Raw genomic sequence first — 20686 nt, 5'->3', positions numbered from 1 at the left:
AACTCCACTGAATGCATCTTGGTTTCTTGGACTGATGATTAATTAGTTTTAGTCCATGAACCATGTTTTGCTCTCCAGTTTAAATATTTATGGCTACACTCCTGTGATGGCAGTGTCGCACTCCATGGGACAGAAGACAGTGTAAAGAGGCAGGGATTTCCCCAGTGACACAAAATCACCTATTGCTCTCAGCCATTTTAATCTTGGCAGCTGTGACACTGAAGACATATTAGAGGATAAGAGGTGTGTCTGCAGTGCTTGATTCAAGCAGTCCTGGATCAAAAGAGAGACTGTTGGGGGGTTACTAGTAGCTTAAGACAACCTGGAATACTGCTTGGGCTGGACCAGCATTCATCTGCTGCAGCATGGGGGAGCTCTAAAAAAAACAGCACAATACTGACCCTTCCTACACCCACTGCATTTCAGGATTAGCACCATACTTTGTTACTCCTATGCAATTAACATATCCATATTTTGAAAAAATTGTGCTTCTGAGCTTGTGCATCCGAACCAAATGAGTATCTTAAATCTTACATTGGTTTAAGCAGTGGCCATAATGTATGGTATGAAATCTCTCCAGTGGTTTTTTTTTCCCTCTCTGTACTAGTCTCATTGTATACACGTTTTATTCTGCCTGTCCTCTATTTGATTTTTCAGTATGTAATTTTGCTGCATATTTAATTGACTTTTTCAGTGTTTGTGGAATATAAATTAATTGATGAAAATACAAATTTGTGGCAAAATTATTATTCCCAACTCAAGGTTTTATAAAGATTTAGGAATAACCTGTAAGTAATCTTAAATAAACTGCAATCAAAATGATAAAAAGAAGGGGCTAGGTATGCTTACATTTTTTTACATTTTGTATTTATTTGCCTACATGGTAATTAATAAAATTCATAGTAGATTTCTCTGCTTCATTAGTGCAAATTTGCAGAACTTTTCTAATTATTATTCTCCTTTGAAGAATAAGTAATAGAGATAATATCAAAACTTTATAACTAAATTAAGAGTTAGTTATGGATACAGTTAGGCATTTTTATTTTTAAGTATATTCCATTTTTTTAAGTGTTTTGATAAAAGTTCTGTCTATAAATACTCAAAGCAATTACTGTAAGTACAGGAGAAGAATTCAGGAGAAACTTTTTGTGTGGAATTATTGAAGATAAAAGGAAGTGCAGAAAAGTTTATGGCTTAAACTTTGCATTTTTAAAATTGAATTGAAAATCTCATGGGAATGAAGGACTGACTGTATAGGTAATTCATGCTTAAAAATACGTAAAATCATTGTATACTGAGCAAAGTCTGGCAAGTCTGGAAAGGAATAGTACCCCAGTAGCATTAAGGGTGCTCAGAAATAGAATCAATTTAAATATGCTTTTTAAATATATCCTTCATAGTGCTATTTGAACACATTAACATCAAAGAGGGGATTTTGCAATGTTCCCGATAGTTCACGAGGCATATAGTAGGCAACAAATCTTAGCCATATGTTGCTCCAGACTAGTATACAGAGGAAAGTTGTGCTTTGCAAGAAGTAGGGGTCCCCAGAGAACAGAGATCACCCCAGCTCATCCAGTACCCCTTTTGCTTGCACACGATATTGCAGAGATGCCACACACAGGTCAGCTAAGGTGGACAGGACTCGCTTCTACTATAGCTCCTCGTTGCAGGGTGATCCCTTGCATTCACAGTTTAACTTCTTTTTTTTTTTTTTTTCACATAAAAACATATGTGCTTAAATGTCTTTTGCTTACTTTTGCATTCTGCTGAAATCCTGACCACCAACCAGTGTATGATCACAGATCTGTAGGTTTCTACTGAACAAAGCAGAAAGCGGTGCAGCTGATCGCTCAGAAAGGCAAGAAGACACAAGCATGAAAAGAGAGCTCAGGCAGTGCCGGTGACTGTTACACACGCATTGAGGCATTGTTATTTTTAAAGTGACTTGCAGATAAACACACACACTTTGTAACCTGCTTTATCAGTAAAGGAGACTTGTTTGTGCTACAGTAATATCAGTAACATAATCTCTTAGATTCTCTGGTTTTGCTGGAGGTGTGTTAAAAAGCTGAAAGTGTGGAGAGCTGGCATAGCACAGACTGTCTGCAGCTTGAGAAACAGTCTTTGAGACTAAAAAAGGTTTTCTTCTTGCTCGTAAAATAGATATGACAAAAAGGAAAGAAAAAGGGATTTACAGTGTGATTCACATTCAAGTTAGGTTTTTTAGTCAATCATTCTCATCTGGTCATTAAAATCCTAAAGTAAAGGCAGAGGAAACAAGTTCTGATAACTCTAACATAAAAAATACGCATAGAGGTTTCTGCAGTGTGAGGAAAGAGTTATCCCAGGCCCCACATTAACAGACTAGACTACAAAAAGCCACGGCCACCTGATGGGACAGTGCTGTGGTGAAGAAACAGCATAAGAAAGAACAGCCTCCCCATTGCTTCTGCCTTTGGAAGGAGAAACCTGGACATGTTCACAGTATGAACTAAGTGACAAAAGCAGTATTTTACACTCGGAGTGTGATCTCTTTAGTGTTCTCACCTAGTTCGAACATTTCCCCTTTAAATATAATTCTGTCCCACAGTTTTCTCCACCTGCTGTTTTCTAGGATTTGCACGTCCCCAGTCTACAAATACCATCATTCTTCAGTTACATTCTCTCGCCATGTTTTATGCTGACAATTCAAGCTCCATCCAGCACCCAGCTTGCTTTCCTGCATGCCTGCCTTTTTCTTTCCTTCTCTCTCTCTCTTTCTGTGTTTTGTCACAGAAAACAAAGAAATTCACAATCTTGACACAGAAATTTCCAAGGTCAGAAACCTGTTTGTCTGTTTCTTTTAATAAGTACCATGTTTCAAGAAATTTTTTTTTTTTTTAAATTAATATGACATCCCAAGGGGAAAAAAAATAACACTGCTAATGACTTCCACATAAGCTAGATAAGCGTAATCAGCCTTCTGTGATGTCACTGCCTGCTCTTGGGTCAAAACAAAATTTCAGAAGGCATCACGTAACATGGCTATGTCAGAAACAGGAACTTTTGCTCTCAGAAATGTTGATTTTTTTTCAGTGTAGACCTGCAGATCCAGGGCTGCTGTACATCCGTTTGTTTCCATTCCTTGACTTTTTGTTGACCATTTTTAAAGCTGCACATTCAGGCCCAGCATGTAACCAAAGGTGGCGTATCGTAACTGCTGTTGAAGGATTTAGTCCTGGCCTTCCAAGCCACTCAGGGTACATCCGTGCTGCCTCCCTTTGTCAGGTAGTTTATTCGTAATTGCAGTTTGAAAATCATGTATGGTACAAAGCCCCCTGGTAAAGCCTGGTCAGCTCTAAGAGCAGTGGACACTGAATCCTTTGGGGAGAGCTTGACCCTGCCTCAAGGTTTCTTGTGTCATGGTAGAAACTGTGGATCAACTTTTCTTCTCATGGAAATTTGAAGTAATTGCTTGGAGTAAGTGGAAGCCCCTGAATTATTGCCCAGCGAGATCAGAAGCTGTACATTGTAGGTATTCAGCATTGCTCAAGGAGTACTTTAAATTATGTTGTAATTACCATCAATTCATTTCCCTTTGGAAACTTGCCTCTAGATGGACATGGTCTGGCAAGCTTCTCAGTCAGTTAACAAGCAAATAAAAATCCCAACAGCCCCTCCCCGTGCTGCCATAAAGAGGTCTGGGCTGAAAGTAACGCAGAGCTGTGGAAAGCAGTCGTTCTGCTTCGAGCATGCCCTTGTGTGCAGCATTAGCCTTCACCTTCCTTTCACTCTTACTGGAGGAAGTAACTGATAGTGATCGACATGATTTCCTGGGCATAGTACATTCAGATTTTTATTATGATATTACCAGGACGTATGTTTGTGGAAAGAACAGATATATATATATGTATGTTTATCCTCAGAATATAAACTCTGGAGAAATGGTATATTACCTGCATGACGCTGAAAATATGGAAAATATGGGTGACTTAGTGTTCGGGAACTGGGCCCAGCTTTGCTTACAAATCAGCTTGATGATGAGGCTGCAAAAGTTATATTTTCTCTGCTTTCACATACTGAATTTATTAGCTTCTTGAAATTGATTTTGGATGCCTTTCATTTGCCATTGGGCTGAAGTCAAAAGCAAAACGATGATATACCACATTTTGCTCACTCATCTTTTTATTGCCCAACTATTGTTATTGAGTAAAAGACATTCAGCGTGTTTCCCAAAGGAGACAGAAAGCACATTTCATTTTCTTTTTAATTGATGGAAGTTTAACTGAATGCAAGTCCTGCAATTCTCAACTTCAATATCCAGGTGGCAGTTACAGAGGGGTAGAGGGGACAGGGACTGGGATTCTGTTTAGATCAGGGCTGAGAGCAGAAGCCAGGAGGGCTGTCAAACTTTGTACTGTTTTATTTGCTTGGAAGGAATGGTGCAAAGTTAATATCGATGCAGCGCTATGAAAGTGTTCAAGTAGTTATCTCAGGGAAGGTAATGTGAACTCAGCAGTATCATTACTTTGATCTTTGGTTAAAGTCTTACAAAACTAGATTGCTGTTTGATTGACAACCTTGTCAGAGAGTGAATGAAGACTGACACTCTAATATTGAAAATGCAGCGTTTACAAAACTTAAAGCCCAAGTTTTCTCATGACACTGCTTCTTTTGTGGAAGAGTGAATTTCACATTTATTTTTAAATAAGTGTATACCTTGCTGCGTGCAGTTAACACGTATGATTTTAGACTGCTGGTTCACAAATACCCTAATATTTGATGCAGATGTTTTTATAGCAACAGCATTGTCATATTGTATTTGGAGAACTAGGAGTTATTGCTTGAAGGCTTGAGCACAGTGGTAGTTATCACAACTCAATACCAAATAACGAGTGATCTGACATGCAGGTGATCAACAGAGATGGCAGGCTGCCGTTTGATTTGGGTAGTGTCTCTGGCAGTTTCTGAGTGTGACCACTACAAAGGTGAAAGGGCTTCCACGCCAACCAAGAGGTTGTCTTCAGCTATTGCTTATCCTAGAATTGTCCCCTTGATACCTCCAAATTTTTCAGAGGCCTGGGCAACGGGCTCTAGGTGGCCCTCCTTGAGTAGGGGCTTGGACAAGATGACCTCCAGGTGTCCCTTCCAACCTCAGCCGTTGTGAAGCTGATAATCTTCCACATGATGTTCTGCACTCCTGACACGGCCTTGATGCAGTGACTTACCATCACGCTTGCCCTTCTGCTTTGAGAAATCTTGGGTCATGTTGTACAGTTGCTTCCAGCCACTGCATTCAGCCTGCTGACTAGCTCCAGAGCAGGTTCTTCTCTGACTGTCACCAGGGTGAAGCCCCAAGATGTCACCTACCAATACAACCCAAGATGTCACCTACCAATACAACGTCTATCAAACATTAGACTCTAAACTGTGCTTCTCCACGCTTCCCTCAATTTCTTCTTTTCACTGGACAAAACAATATATTTTGTTCAGCACTATGAACAACTCACTTCCTATTTTATGTGAAGTGACATCAACTGCCATAATACAAGTAACGTTTAAGAATAAACCAAATTGTGTCTATTTTCACATCAAAATACCTTAAGCAAATAAATGTCTGCCCAAAATAATAATCCTACATCATCCAGAGGTGTTAGTTAAGAGACTGTATTTATACGATGCAGCTTATAAATAGGCATTCAAAGGATTTTCACAGAAGGGGCTGATGAGCTGTGCTACAGGGCGTGGGAACTACTTAAATTGGCTTTACTGTCAAAGCCAGTGTTTTTTGAGACTACATCATCAGTTTTTCCTGGCCTTCTGACTCTCCATTTACTTGACTGTTGCTATATTCTGAATACAGTTCTTTCAGTACTTCTGATATGTTTAGATTGTATATGTGTGTGTGTGTGTATATATATATATAAAACAGTAAGTATATATAGAGATAAGCATGAACACTCACAACATGATATATATGCAATACAATATCATATCATTATATAGTAAAGTATCCTTTATGAAAGACTATTAATTAAAAAGCAAGATTAAAGCCACTTTAATCAGCAGTGTGGCTTTGCTGAACAACCCTTACATTCAGCCATATTTCAAAGTGGACATATATAAATCACAAGAATTATTACCATTTCATCATTTGAAGTCTGCAAATGACTGATTTTGGAATGAAAAACATATGTAACTATGCTGATAATGCTAAATAAATTATTTTCAAAACCTGCATTTATATATTTTTATTGTGTGGAAAATGCATGTCCACGGGGAAAAAAAAATATCTAAATTGTGTTGTATAGATTTTAAAAACATATATATTTTTTTCCTTTTGTAAATTTCTACAGTCTGCTTCAATATTGCAACACATATGGTAAGAAAATCTTACTTGCAAGACAATTACTATTTTTAAACAGTTTTTAAAATTGCCCCAAATAATAGCTTGTGTATAAAAACTGGTATGTTTTGTATTTTATAACAAGCAGCTTAACATTTTCTAAACTTTGACAAATTCCTTCCTAGTTTTTTTAATGTAATAATAGGATTGGTTCGGCTACCCCTAATTTTTCTTTCTCTTTTTGTATAATGTACTTAGGCACTGGTGGTACATTAGGAATACTTCTGAGTCTTTCTAGTCTTACCGCTTTCTTTAGTTCTTAGAAGCCTCTATGGACATACAGGTCATAGCTGTTGAAGATGTTCTTTTTTTTTTTCTTCTCCTTTCTCTTACTGAACATATGTGTGCATACATGGCCTATAACATAGATATTTATGTACCAATTCAGTTGCTATGATTTTGATAAACTATTTCTGGCTCTTGTTGTATTTTGATTAAAGATTTACAGTTCTTTTGCCTCAAACCTCATTTTTAAAGGCCAAAAGAGAAAAGAAACCCCAAACCATAAACACATTAAGTGAAATATCCATAGTGGCTTCAGTTAATGGTATTTCCTTAAAGCAGATAAGTTACTGAGCCCCCCCCTTTTAAAACAGGAGTGTTAATTTACTGCTTCCTTTCATCTGTTGAAATAATTACTTTTCTTTTTTGCCTTCAGTAGTTTGTTCTGGTCATTAACATTTCTGTAAAATTAAGTTTGAAAGGTGCTTTTAATGTTCAGATAGACTGCAGTGCATGTTTGACTGTTAAAATCAACCTACTTAAGGCAGAACTAATGTTTAACACTCGCAGCCATTTGAAGTAGTTCACTGCCCAGTTTAATGGTGCTGCCAAGGGCAATGGTCACATTACTTGCTATTATATTTTGGGGGTTTGTTATGCCAGCAATAAAGACAATCCGTGATATTTCTGAAAACATTGGCTTAGATCTTAAAGACATCATTTTTCCACTAACAAGCTATAAACTGTAATTTCTTGGGGAATAGCAGACAAGAAACACCAACCCCAGCTCTTGGCCACGTTCACCATTTAGGAGTGGTAGTTGCATGCTACATTGTTAGTGTTGAATGACTTTTCCTGCAAGCTCTGTTAAAAAAGACATAATCAAACTGTACTAAAAACACAGTGATGGTCAACTGCACAGGAAGAAGTCATTTTATATAATGGTAATTGGATTTTTCATTTTGTACGGTATCGAGACAGTTTTAAGACACCTACTCTGGCAGGTGAGAGTGACCTGGGGTAGCTCAGCCTGGCCTCGTGGAAACTTGGTGCAGGAGGTGTGAGAAGCACAGCCCAGAGACAATTTGGCTGCTGCCTTGTGAAATGTGGTCATAGACCATGGTAGCTTCTGTTTCATTGCAATTGTTGCGGATTTTCCTGATTTAGTTGCAACTAAATTAGGTGTCTCTATCATACAGTATAAAAATGCTTCTCTAGCTTTGTATTGGGAATAGCCCTTCCCAGTGCCTGAATCCACTTCACGGCAATCTACTGCTAATACTTCCTCGATCTGTGTATTTTGGAAAGTACGTCAAAGATCGTTTATGGGAATCTTTGAGCAAATACTACAGAAAAAAAAAAAGTAACTAGTTTTTTTATGTAGTGGAGTAGATGGACACTTTGTTCGAGTCTTCAGAAAGTTTGATGGTAAAAGCCATGTATAGGATTGGACCCCAAGTAACAAATAATCAAACGAATGAGCATCATTTCCGTTCCTTTCTGAGGTCATGAATGTATAACAAAATGTCTGCTTTTTCTTCTTTGATGAGCAGGAGCAGACAGAATTTGGAAATGAAACAATATATCTTCTCAACCAGAAAAAAAATTGTATATATTTACTAAATAGTAAGTAAAATTTTCCCCTTGGCTAGTCTATTGCAATTTTACAAGCTTCAACAATGCTGAATGGATGTTATTGAGAAGTGAATTTGGCTCATTCTTTTTATGCTTTTAATAAATACTCAAGGGAAAAGCGGTTGTTCAAACAAAATGAAATACAAATAAACATAGAATTTATTCTCAGTAGGCATTCTGAGGAACATGGAGCTTGAGTTTTATTCCATTTTTTTTTCTGGTACTTGCAAGCAAAACTAAAATATTCATATAAACTGTCAGTTCTCTAAAGTGAATTCATCCTTTTTAAAAAATAAATCTAAATATAAATTCAGTGGATAGAACAGAAACAATGTGAGACATAACAAATGACGTTTCTGCCCCAAAGTACATCATTGTAATGGACCATATTATTCTGGACTGTGGATATAAATGATTTTTTTTCTTTTCACAGCATTCTGTAACAATTCTTGAGACACAGTCATGCACAAAATGTCATTTGTAATTATAGCAGTTTGCCATTTTTATCTGCTCCATGCTTGTTTCTTGTTTGATTGATAATCCATGTCATGCTGATACTTAACAGAAGCTACAATTTTTTATTACCTAAATTTCTGGACAAGGTTAGAATTTTGTATTTGAAGGAAGAATTAAAAAAAAAAAAAAGTTGGTTACTTCCCAATGCATTCTTCACGTGGAGTCCTAGGGAGACTCAGGACCCACAGAGAAATATACTTAGTGGAATGCACTTACTGGTATAAAGAAGAATTTAGTCTGTGGATTTCATTTCTGATTGATCATTGCCCAAATTTTGAAATAGGCTTTCAAAAATGTGTCCTGGGGAGAGTCAAGACACCTCTTTACGATCCATAATTATTTGGATTACCATTTAGTATTTTTTTTATATATTCTGACTTTGAAAAAAAAAAAAAGTTGCACAGTCTAATAGTTGTTGGTTTAAACAAATCAGATATTTTTGCTTGTTCTAGACTGTATATCCTCCACCTTAGACACCTTTTGTCAGAAGTAATGGAGGTTGATTTTAAGCCAGTATTTACTACTAGAGAGTATAAATTCAGACACCACACATCATAAAAGCAAGAGCACATTTTATTGTTTGAGAATGACTGCAAAGGTTCCACAGTACCTGGACAGAGGTTGGCTCTTGAAAACCATGTCTTTTATTTAATTTTTTAGAAGATATGTATGAAAATACCTTTCCAGGTAAGGTTCATGCTTCAATAATATTTTGATCCTGTTTGTTCTTCATTACCTTTATGTGGTTGCATAAATCACCCAGAAATAGCTTTATCACCTTGGGTTGCAATAACCTTTATGAAAACTTAGGTGCTCAAATGGCCATGATACGACTATACAGCATTGGTACCTTTCCGAATTTGACAAAACTAGCTGATTAAAACTGATTTAAATACTACTTTCAGTCTAGAAGTCTGCCCTTTTAATAATCAATTAAAACATTGTTTCATTGTGTTTATTCAGCACATAGAAAGCACTGCTTGACATGTATTAGACCTTATGTAGCAGTACACAGCTGTAGCCCATCCAGCATTTTCCAAATGAGTTTGCACAAGGAATAAAAGATTGCCATCTGAGCAACACTGGAGGGAGACAAGAGCAGACAAAAGGCAGTTAAGCACTACAAAAAAAAAGAAAAGACCCTGTTGAGAGAGAAATTTCTGAGCAAATGCCTCAATTTCACAGGGAGATACTGTAGCAGGCAATGTACATTGATTTTAGCACATGAAGTACATTCCATTTGGGATTCATTAAGCTTCATTTTGTGCACTATCATAAATGGGTTTGTCAGCTACTCTCTCAAGTAATGCAGAGTTTCAAAGCAAGGAGGTAGAATAAACCAAAGTGAAAATACAGTGTGCCCTGCAAAGAGCGTAAGCCAGTTTTAATAGAAAAATGCTCTGGTTACTCAAACCCGTATGTCACGGTAGCAATAATCAAATCCTAATCATTTTAAAAAGAGTTTATGCTTACAGACTTTTTGATACAACTTAAAACGTCAATAAGGTCATGCTCCCAGCTAACTTGGTAGAAAATCCACTAGAATGGCAGATGCACTAATGGAGTTCACAGTCTTTATTTCTGTCATTTTGAAAAAAAAATATGCAGACTTCCATTTGATACTTTTTAATTTATTAATTAATTTATTTATTTTACTGAATATGGGCAAGGTACGTTTTATTTCAGTCACAGTTGCTTTGTCAACTTACGTATTTGCAGCAGGAGGTTGCCAAAGCAGTTATTTTCTCTCCTCTCCGTGTTTCCTTGGGAGCCAGCTGCAGAGCTTGCCCTGGCACTTCACTGCCTCTCCAGGATTCGGCTGCCAAATCCAGAGGCTGCAGAAAGTGGCATGCCTGTTAGGCTGGGCTTTTCAGCAATCCCACAGGGATTTGCACAAGTCCAAGGCGCGTTTGAAACTTTGAAACCTGTTTGTGAATGAGTGAGAGGTGTAGAGTACTGGTTTTCTGCATAATTTGTTTGAGTTTGTTTTTCGTTCTAGTTCGTATTTTGTTTTCAGTTTGGAAGCATGCAAGTCATGAGATTTATCCAAAAACCTGCCTAGTAGATTTGTATTTAGTTATGATAACACTAGTGGCATTTTTTGTCTTGAAGCTGACTAGAATTGTAGTGATTTAAAAGCAAAAGATTTGTGGGATTTCTGAAAATTTTCCTGGAGTGATTGGTTTGCAATCACAAATCAATAAAAGAACAGGATTGTACATGCAGATAGCTCTGTGAAAAGTAAATAAATCTTCATTTGCTTGTTGCTCAGGTTTTTGTGCTTTGGCATGAAGGGATATTAGGATTTTATTAAAGAAATGAGCCTAAACGTCAGGACTTTATTGCCAAACTTCGCGCTATGCCACATACCATAGCAGAGCATCACTTCATGCGTCTTGCTGTTTCAGGTGGATGGCAGAAGTGACCAAAGTGTCTTGGGCAGAGAGAATAGAGGGTAAAATGCTGGCCAGCTTCTGGGAACTGTACTCTAGGACTGTACTAGTAGCCTAAAGCATAGGACCCTGGATTTAGCTACTTGTCATTTAAATACTTTATTTAACCCTTTTTTTTTTTTTTTTTTTTTTTTTGCAAGTGATGTTTTGTCTTGGGTATGTAACTGGGAGTTGCAGTAGCAAGGTGGTCACTGAATAATGTGCTATGCCTGTGAAGTGAACCTGCAGCATGTGGCAGCACAGGTTTCGGGCTCCCCAGGAGCCACACTCAACACTCAGGCTGAAGGGAGGATACAGTAGATAAATGTCAGATAGCTGCTCCTTTCTGCAGAAAGTTTTCCACTTTCTTTCCTTTCCTTTCCTCAGTATTTGATCTTTCAAAAGAGCTCAGGATAAGTGACAGCAGTAGACTTAACAGTTATTAGGTTGCAAAGTAGTGGATGAGGACTACATGGTGGTTAGCTTACATTTATGCTGTGATCGTAGCTGCCATTTGGGTCAGAAAGAGTTTTCCCTTTTGATAGATTGGCTGTGTGCTAGGAAAACTTGTCTTTCCCCAGAGCATCATGTAATTATTTGGTGGCAAAGAGTTGTGCTACGTTGCTATGGACATGCGGCTCTCCACTCCGAGAGCTGCTGTAATACTGATATATGTGACTCTAATCATTCTGTCACTAAGATGTAATATCGATACACCAGGACAACATTTCTATCAGAGGGCCTATTACTTGCCCTCTTAGTCGAAGAGGGGAGGACTGGGATAAGCCAAATTCTGACTGTTTCTTAGCCTGAGAGGGGTATTAGGTTCAGTTCTGTAACCTCCAATACCTGCAGGAGATACGATGCTATCGAACCAGCAGTGCTCATGAGTGCTTCTGCACACCAGGGGCTGGCTGAACCCTCCAGGGGGAAAAAGGTGACAGTCTTGTTCTGTGTAGGAGCCTGGTTTCTGCAGCAAGAGCTAGGCTGGCAGGCAGGGCCATGCCACAGCCGGTCCCCTCTGCCTGTGCCATGGGACTGAAGGACTTGCGCTGTGCAGCACAGGAGGTCTGAGGAGCTGGTGTGAGACTGGAGTTTTATTTAGAAGACTATGTAAGGACTGTGTCAGGAATTATGCTGGTAACAACCATAGCACAGAAGTGCTATTCTATCTATAGAATTAAAACAGTGAAAAGGTGAATTTTAAAAAGATGAATTTCTCATGCTTCTTGATAATTGGGATTTATGAAATCAGTGTGTAACTGAACAGAGTTGAAATGCTAAGATATATAAACAGAGTACTTCTCTGACATCTGAAGAATACATAATTAATTCAAAAGGAACTTTAAGGTGATCGTCTTTCTATGTATATTTTCCTGTTAAAGCAGTCATATTTCTCCAAGCAATCAATTTTGAAAGTTGTCTTATTTCTACAGAGTAAAAATAATGCTGGTGAACATCCCCTAACTGCACTCGTAATTATTTCTGATTAAAAGTGCCTTGGCCTTACAGCACCAGGGAAATTAATAGGAGAAGGTTTCTACAAGTTTTAGAAGATGAGCAAAGACATACTCCCTCTTAAAATTATTTAAGCAGGTGCTGTGGGAAGCCATTGCTTTTATAAGGCTCTTCAGATGTTTACAGCAAAACATTTTTTCCCAGTGATTGAATTTTTCGAAGTACTAAAATACCATGGAGAAATATGTTTCCCACCAGTTTTATGGCTCCCTGGATGCATTCTATACAAACCTTGTATCTGCTTGGACACAAACACTCTATTGCAAAAAGATATCTTGCCATTTTAACAAGCTATACTGCTTTGAAAGGATACACTGCATCACCAGTGGGAATGTCAGTACCTTAAGAGTAATACTTCTTTAAGGGTACTATTTTATTAAAGCAGACCTCAGTAATTTGTTCCTGACTGTTATACACCCTTATTTTATTAAAGGTATTTTACATCTGTGGAGGAGATTACTACCACTCCTATTTTCTCCACTACTTGGCTTTAATGGATGGTGTGGAATATAATATTTATTAAGCCTAAGCAGGGGAGGACATAATAGCAGAATTGTCCTTTATAACCTACTATATACAGCTGTAAAATAAACCTTAATAAAGCAGGAATAATTACCCAGAAATAGGAAACGGAGTACTCTGCCTGCTTCAAATATTTGAGGGATTTAACTGCTAGTTACACATGTATTTCAAGAAATTGAACTTAACAGTAATGATACTGATACTAGGTCAGTACTATTTTTAAACAAATTAAGAGAGATGAGGTTATCTGGGGTGTCATAATTGCTATGTTAACATGAAGCATATAATGCATAACTTTATAATCTCTCTAGAGTATTAACAGAATATTTTACAAAAATACTTGTACTGATTAACTTTGAGCTTTAGAGTTCTTTTGCCTGTGTTCTGATGGCAACCATGGCTGGCTCCCTGGCTACCAGTCAGTTCTGCTGGTGATCACCAAGTGTTGATGTCGAGGAATAACATTCTTCCTCATTGCACCATTCTGTGTGCCTTCGCATTTCCTTCTGGCCATTCAGGACCTACATTTACTGCCTGGACTCCAGAAGGCAACGAGTGTCTCAGCCTGGTTTTGCCTGGGGTTTGGAACACAGACTTTTGGAAGGGAAGAATGCTATTTCAAGCATGTCCTTTGCATGTCCTTTGCATGTACCTAATATATGCATGGTTGACATGTGAATAGTTCCCTAGACCAGGAAGACGAGTAAAAAAGCCTTTCCAAGTGGCACATTTGCAGCTTAAGCAGGCAGGTGGAGCTTTTCAGGTGTGAAATGGCAAGCGTAGCTGCCATCCTGGTGAAAATTTGCTCCCACTGGAAGCACTTATACGGTTGTGTGTATTTTGTGAATAGGAGAAAACGGGATCTTGCTAATGAGATCTGTTTCAAATTATTTATTATACTACCAAATGCTGCAATAAAGGGAGTAGAAGATGAAAATTATTTAAAAGCATGTTGTATATTTTTATTACGAGTGGGACATGAAAGAGTATGCCTGACTGCGGAGGCACAAGCTGCCTTCCTTCGGCTGGGCAGTAGGCCTGTCAGGGCTCTTGTGCAGTCCTGGCTGGCAGACGTGCACGGGGCCTGCTCACAGGGCACACCTCGGCCTTCGGGCCTGCCGGTGTCATCGCTGCACTTCGTGGCACTGGGATTGAGTTACCACGACTCTTGGATGCACACTCAAGCAGTTTATTAATGCAAGCACCATGCCTCGCTGGCCGTGGCTGAGTTTGTCCAGGAGCTGGCTGGCACGTGCTGTCTGTGGCCATGGAGCAGCGGGCGCGACTCTCTGCGAGCAGGTGTCCCCCTCTGCCTGCGGGGGACTGGTGCTCTCTGACCAGCTCAGGCTGCCCGGCTGGTGTGCTGGCCTTCAGCCTGTTCCTAGCTATCTTCATCACACCCAGCCCATGTTTCCACATCAGCGTTATGCAATAATTTTGTTTATTGCACTGCTTACTGGATAGATCTGTTTTTCTGTTTCTTGTGTGATTTCTCTTCTTGGTAGCAATCGCTGGAATCTGTCTCAGAGAGAAAGGGGAAGGTTTTGTACTAAGCACCTAATGTGGCTTTGTGGGAAATTGATTCCTGATCAGATACTCCAGAAAGACTGGAAGAGCAGTTCCTGTCCAACTCCTTCCTTCCTGATTTCTTCCTCCTGTTGTCCTATTTATTTATTTTATTTTAATAAATGAATATTGTGGAAATGATTGGGACTGAAGTTATTACATTAATTATCCAAACTGACATTTTTGCAGTGTGTGAAAGGACAGGGTGGTATGTAAAATAGATGCACTAAGAACACCTACAGTATGACAACAAGTAGCAGGGTAATTGCTGAAAATGAAGTCTTTTCTGCTATCCCTTCCCTTCAACATCTGTTGTTCCATATGGAGTCATAAATATTTGCAACAAAATAGTTGAAGAAATAATCTCAACATTAATAGGGAAAAGCTGAATCCGCCAAGAAAATTGAAGAATCTTTTTTTTTTTTTTTTCTTGGCAAGTTCCTCCTACCCATCCTCATCTGACAGTTTAAAATCTCGGTAGAGGAGTAGTCAGACTACAGTGATACTTAAAAATCGCCATGAAAAAACCTTTGTGAATGTTAACAGGAGAGTTAGCTGAAAAAAAAATGATTTCTTGATAATGGCCATGAGCAGGATTTTGTTTACGTTGTTTGTTGTTTCATTTTCTTCCTTTCTTCCATGTCACAATTTTGTTACTAGCCTTTTATTGAATAATTCACATTTTCACTTTTCTCTACTGTCAGTAGAAATAATGCTTCTTGCCCGTGTGAGGAATGACAAGTTACTATTACCAGCTGAAAGTTACTAGTTGCTTTAAATTGCCATATGGAAAATGCAGATTGACAGTAATTAAGCTTCTCCATAGATTTAGAAGATAAAGCACAGAGCAACCTCAAACGTTTTGGAATCCAGATTACCAAAACCTCCCCGAGGAACAGTTCATAGCATAAAGCAGGTATAATAATAATACAGACAAACAATTAATTGTAAATAATTATCATACAGATAAAATATAGTACTTTAGAAGGCTTTTAATACACTTATTGGTAGCATTAATTGTACTTACACTTTTTCATAATGAGCATAATTTAATCAATTGACATCAGTTGTATTTTTCCTAATCTGTACGTATTGAACTTTAGACTGAAGCTATTTGCAATGAAACATTTTAGTTCTTATGTCTGCCCAGTGAATTACTGCACGCCTTGATGTAATTTTTTAATGCTGCAAAATGCAAATCTCATCTAACTTAGGTCCTTTTTTTGTTAAGGTTTGAATTAATGAAATATTTTCAGGTGCTTTTATTGTCAGTGCCATGTGAACATCAGAGCATATTGTAAATATGTTGAAGTTATAAATAGGTATAATTTTCTGTCTTATTAATGAGAGTACATTGATGAAAATGTCAAAGCTGTATAATTACGCGCCCCTTGTTAAAGAGTGCACAGATAAAGACAATTTGTAAACTCTTACTTTAGTGTTTCCTACCGAAATTTTTATTTCTCTGCTTTTTGCTTCCTTCTCCTACTCTAAGTGCCTTCTTTATGACGTCCTTCAGGAAAACACACCCTCGTAATTCCTGAGAGCAGGTCTATAGAAAGGATAGTCTATGCATTGCTTGCACAGCTCACCTTCTATTTTTCACTACAGTAATATTCAATTTTTCCTAAGCCAGCACATTGCTTTAAATGTAACAGACATGCTGTACATTTTTTCCCCTGTGTTGGAAACAATGAAGAGATTTTACTAAACACTTCAGGACAAAAATCAATTGATTTCAGATTTCATGGGTGAGAACCAGCTGGGAAGCAGATACCGTGAAGCGGAGGATAGTTGATGTTACTGTTTTGTGATAGTTTCCAAAGGCTTTTAGGGCAGCCTGGAAATGTATATATAATGATTAGATACTATTTTTAAAGTGAAGTTTCTTTATGGCAAAGCTCAGTAGTGAAACATGCTTGTGTGCTATCAAGTTGTATCAATCATTTGAAAATGAAGTAAAGTCTGATTTAAAGCTAGTGCAGTGGATTAATCAGATACTCCCCAGTTGCATTCATTGACCCTGTTCATTCAGGGACTGTAATTAAGAAAAACAGCAGTGACTTTAAATTTGGCACCTGAATCACAAGGTTAAAGCAGTAAATTTCTAAGTCTGATTGGGGCCAGGTTAGAAGGAGGTATTTCTCCTCACTGATGAAGAGGAGTGCTCAACTCCTGGCAGAGAAGCAATGAGTGAGGGAGAAAAAGGCAGGCAGATGTTTGTGAAGGATTTTCAGACAACTCTGTCCTTGCAGACCAACAGATATAAAATATTTGAAATAAACAGTGCTTCAGATTACAGGATTTACATATTTTTTGTAAAATAAAAACAAACAAACGAAAAACCGTACTAGTTACTAGTTAAGCAAAACAAAATTTGCCAAGGTTTAAAATAAGAAAATAAGAAATCTCACTTGTTTTGGAAAACTGCTTCTTGCTGTCAAAAATTAGGATCTGAGCCCTAATTCTGCCATAATAGCCATTTTTCATCACCATTGCTTATCACTGTCTTTGTGAATTAGAAATACAACTGGAAGTCAAGGGTTATCAGTTTGAATAATTTGGCAAATAATGCTATTTTAAATAAAAATAAAATATCTTACTTGCAAAGATGGGTAGGACATACAACTCAGCTGGTGTTGCAGATGCTCTGTTTTATTTTATTAAAGATCAAAATAGTACATTAGAGCACCTAGGCTGTTCTTTTCTAACTATGGACCGTTAAATGTAATCCCCATCATTCAAATATGAAGCTTAAAGAATTATAATTATGATAAACCATTTTAGTCCCTAGCTTTCTCAATTATATGCCACAGGCAGAGAACAGGAATGACCCCAGTGCCATCCATGTCCAGAACCATATTATTAATGCTGGCTGAAGGTTTTCTAAGATCGAATGTCTTGGTTAGTAACTAACAGATTAATAGCTATAAATTCTGTATTATTTTTTTATGCTTTTCTCTACATGTCACATATTTATTTAATATCTTATGTTATATAAACTATTTGAGGTGAGGCTTACATGTAATGCCTCCAAACAGGTAAGTTTTGAAGTATATGTAAGTAAATAACTTGATAATCCAACTACTGCTAGGTAGTTTGTAAATTTTAGCTTTAATATTTCTAGCTTGGTTTGAGAGGGATGTGACGTGCCAAGTATATCAGGTATATGAATGATGGATTTAAAAGCATGCCTTTTGAAAGAACATAAACCAGCTGGTAAACAAAATTGCCTGTTGGTTTGGGCTGTGCACTGTCATGCAGGGAGCAATTTGTGTTACTCATGTTCCCAGTGCTGCATTTAGTCCATAGGTTGATGCTTAATTTTCCAATCCAGATTTCTGCAACTTAGGCAGAAGATGGAAGGTGAAATACTTTAGTATATTGCATTAACAACAAGAAACTTCCTAGCACCTTTCCACGTGCTTTCCTGGGATAATAATTCCATTCACTGTTAGTATTTACTCTGTATGTCTTTTCTCTGCAATATACTTCTTGCTTTCATCTATTTACCTGGATGCCAGCTAGAAATTAAAATAAAAAGACTGCCCTTTAAATGGATTCCTGAATGCTATTATAAAGCATGGCAGGTTTAACAAACAAGCTCAATAAAAGTAGTTCTCACTTTGTTCCAATAAATAGGAAGGTTGGTTGTGTCCTTGGTTAGATAGTATTTGTCCTAGCTTTATTTCTTGTTTATTCTGTTGTACTGTATGTTTGAGTGCTGCTTTTAGCATTTATATCTTTAGTTTCTTTAAAATCAAAACACTGAAATCAACATTTTTTTTTTCTTTTAAAGTGATGCATTTGAGATGATCCGCAAAAAATGCTTCCAACATATGCCATTTTTAATTGCTTTACCAATAAGGATTCCTTAAGCCTAGCTAATAAATTTCTGCCTAACTGTGCACTTACTCAGAATATGGAGAAGATGTAGACACCATTCAAATGTGAAGACCTATTACAAGATTGAAATAGATTTCTAATGCATTTATCATTCATCTTTGCAGAGTGTGATTTCAATCAGAAAAAAAATGATGAATGGTTTGACAGTTTCCACCCATATACGCTAAAACATAATATGCTTCTTCTAGTTTTCAGCTATTACAGACTTTAACATGCAATGTGACCTTGGTCTGCAAAGCATGTTTGGTTAGCACAAAAACTTAATCATAAGAAGTCATAAGTAGAATCCTTCTTCTTTACTGCCCTTTTTCTGGGACTTGGAAATTTATTGCTTGTGGGACAGGTAGGATATGAACAATGGGCCAAATAGAGTCCAGGGTTATCTCATCTGTGTGAAAACTGCTGCTGAAAATCGATGTGACCTCTGCTACACTGTCATCCCAATTCCCACCCTCTGTGTCCTATTTGTCTTTTGGTAGAAGCTTAGATCTGTGTGCTGTCTCTATGTGTCTCTCTTGGGCCAGATTATCAAAATGAATCATTGCCTGCATACCTCTTATATTTCTATTTATTTTCCTGGTGTTGACTAGGTCTGATGAAATATGATTCTTTTTGCATTTGATCCTCACTGCAGCAAGCAGCACCTAATTTAGCTGTGTCTATCTCTTTAAAGAAGAGTAATACTATTTTGAAACTTCAATCTGCTGTACAGTAACATTACAAACCATAGACCATGCAACCTGTCTTCACAGTCAATAGTAATTTTCCTTTCAGCCAATTTAATGTTATTACTTTCATCTCCAAATAGGAGAGATTTCTAGAGGTTTTAAAGCCGCTATAGTTTTCTGTTATGCATACTTCATGTATTACTTTCTTTTTCAAATGCCACTTCGGTTTAGTATTTTGTGACTTAGATATTATTTCTGTGTAGCATCACATGCAACAACTAATCAGTTTCATTTTAAAAACTCTGTCACTGATAGAAAATACTTAAATATGAGAAACAGTGTTTCTGAATCAGCACAAATTTTGTGTCTGTTACCAGAGGCGTTTTTGTTTGTTTGTTTAAGAAATGGATCGTTTAAATTACATGAACACAGCTCTAAAATGATAGCTATGAAGATGTGAAGAGGTTACTGGCTTTTGTTGTTATTAGTCCTGAAGAGTCGTTATGAAGATGTTCCATTTAATGAACTCACACAGTGAAAACAAAATACTCCCTCAATAGAGATTTCAAAGAATACTCGAAATCTGCTAATGCTCCTGGCTCAGTTGTCAGTAGGTGTGTTTTAGAAACAGCAAAAAGCGCTTGCTGCTCAATAGGTGCTCCTGGAGGTTGTTAAACTAGATAACAGGACTGCTGCAGAGACGCTGTGGTTTAATTCGTTGTGGTCAGATTCCTTCTGATTTATTTATTTATTTTTAAACAAGAGAAGTAGGAGGAGAAGGGAGACCTTTTGGATATGGTGTGGTCCAATTGTAAATCCTGGAATTAATATGACCAAGACACTTGACAAATGTAACTATCAGGACTGTCTGTGCAGTTGCCATTAGAAAACACATGCATCATGAACTTACAGACAATATATTAGTTTCAAACTTTACTAAAAAGCAATTGCTGAGAAGCTATTCATGATTTCTGCAAGTGCCAAGGAGATCAGAGGAACGTATTATATAATCCATAGATATATATATGGATTTCCCTAGAATGTTACCCCGATATTTTTTAACATTTCAGAGAAAAACAAGTGTGCAGACTTTGTCTTTAAAGACTGCTAGCAGGTTTTAATTTTGTGATTTTCAGCAATAAACTCAATGTTTAAAATGAATACTTGGAGAAGTAGCAAGTAGCACACAAGGGCATCTGAGAGAAGGAGATAAATCTATTATTATCCTAAAATATCATTAAATTGTCTATTCAGAAATCTGAGTTTGTTGGTTATAGTACAGGTTCATCACAAAATCGGAAAGATTTTTGAAA

General features: G+C 37.4%; 1 protein-coding gene across 2 annotated transcripts in view; it reads left to right on the top strand.

The window, feature by feature from the left end:
• The window catches only part of DACH2 (dachshund family transcription factor 2), a 286945-nt gene that overhangs the window by 248443 nt on the left and 17816 nt on the right, over positions 1–20686 (top strand). The window lies entirely within an intron of this gene.

Source organism: Anas platyrhynchos, chromosome 10, assembly GCF_047663525.1.
Source record: "Anas platyrhynchos isolate ZD024472 breed Pekin duck chromosome 10, IASCAAS_PekinDuck_T2T, whole genome shotgun sequence".
NCBI classification, from domain to species: domain Eukaryota; kingdom Metazoa; phylum Chordata; class Aves; order Anseriformes; family Anatidae; genus Anas; species Anas platyrhynchos.
The sequence above is the reverse complement of the archived record's forward strand: the minus strand, read 5'-3'. Positions and strand labels throughout refer to the sequence as shown.